This window comes from Corapipo altera, unplaced genomic scaffold, assembly GCF_003945725.1.
Source record: "Corapipo altera isolate COAL_440 unplaced genomic scaffold, ASM394572v1 44b, whole genome shotgun sequence".
In the NCBI taxonomy this organism is placed as follows: domain Eukaryota; kingdom Metazoa; phylum Chordata; class Aves; order Passeriformes; family Pipridae; genus Corapipo; species Corapipo altera.
In genome coordinates this window covers 1,760,648-1,762,124 of record NW_020884932.1, presented here as the reverse complement: position 1 = coordinate 1,762,124, position 1,477 = coordinate 1,760,648, and positions in this window count along the sequence as shown.

Genomic DNA, 1,477 nt, shown 5'->3' with positions numbered 1-1,477 from the left:
TACTGAGGAGGTTATGCTACTGTCAATATTAGAGAAAATATAGTGGCACCCTTCCTCTTCCCACAATTGTCACATATTCTGTATCTGTCTTTCTTACAGAGGCAGGGTTTAAGTGGACTAGATCACAGATATGAGTTATCAATAAATGATATTCATTCAAGAAATTATTTTTTCTGCATGAAAACAAAGGGGTAAAATCAGGGCAAACAGCACATATTCCCCAAACCCAAGTTTTTACTCAGGAAAGTAAACCAACATTTTTTTATTTCTCCTACTGTACGCAAAAGTAATTTCCCCCTCCAATAGATTTTGAAATTCAGGGATGTCTCATTGGAGAGACATTTCTAAGATTTTTTTTCTTTGTTAAGAGGAAATTATTCCCCTGGTAATAAGTGAGGCAAAATCTATTTTAAAGTAGTGACATTTTTGTTATTTATGCCAAAGGCAGGCCAGGTTCTGAGACTTGGGAACAAATGGACGTTCTCCTCAGCCACAGGGATCTGTGCTGCTGAAATCCCTAGGCTGGGGAAGGAACCAAACAGGGTTTCTTGGAGAGATAGAGAGGGAAAATGGCATTAGGATAATTTAAGGGGCAGCTAATCCACAATTTTCTTATTCCTGAAAGGGAAGATATTTAGAGAATTCACGAGTTTTATGTGAGGCCCAGAGGCAGGGCAAGGTGCCGGCACTGAACTTGGGCGTGACGTACCCAACACTCGCCTTTTGGTGGACCCACTATCCGCACACTGAGATCTTCCTTGGTGAGTGCCAGCTGCTCTGAAAGTCACAATTTCTTTGTGGTGAGAGATAATTCACCCTCAAGGTGTCTACAACACAAAAGCTTGGGGCACAACCTGCGTGCGCCTCCCTGTTCTGCCGAGAACTGGGCGATGTAAGCGTGTAGACCAGCCCACGGTGCGCCGCAGCCTGACGGCTCCGGGGCGGGTTACTGAGAGAGGAGAAATGGACACGGCGAGGAGAAAACGGACACTTTGTTTCTTTGTGTGTGTGTTTGGGATTTTTTCGTGTGTATGTGGTTGCGGTTTTTTGTTTTGGTTTTGGTTTTTGTGGTTTTTTTGTTTTTTTTTTTTTTTTTTTGCTGGCGCTGCCCGGCGGGGCTGAGGGATCGCCAGCGAGCCTGAGATGGTGCCAGCGGGAAAGTTTGCCGGGACCTGACATTTGCTCGTTTTCAACAGCAAAAAACTTAAACCCTCGTCACTTTTCCTGAAAGGAGCAGATTCCCTCCGCCTTTCCCCAGCCTGGAGGGACGGCTCGCGCTCCCCCTCCCGGGCTGCTCCAGCAGCGTTCCCAGGCAGGGAACCGCCGTGGGACGGGGCGGGAGCGGGAGAGGGAGGGAAGGAGGGAGAGAGGCGGCCCGCGGGGCCGCTTCCTCCCGCTCTGCCTTCCCTGTCCGGCCGGCCCATGGAGCGGACCATGTCCCGCAGCCGCAGCCGGCAACGCTCCGCCCCGGGCACGT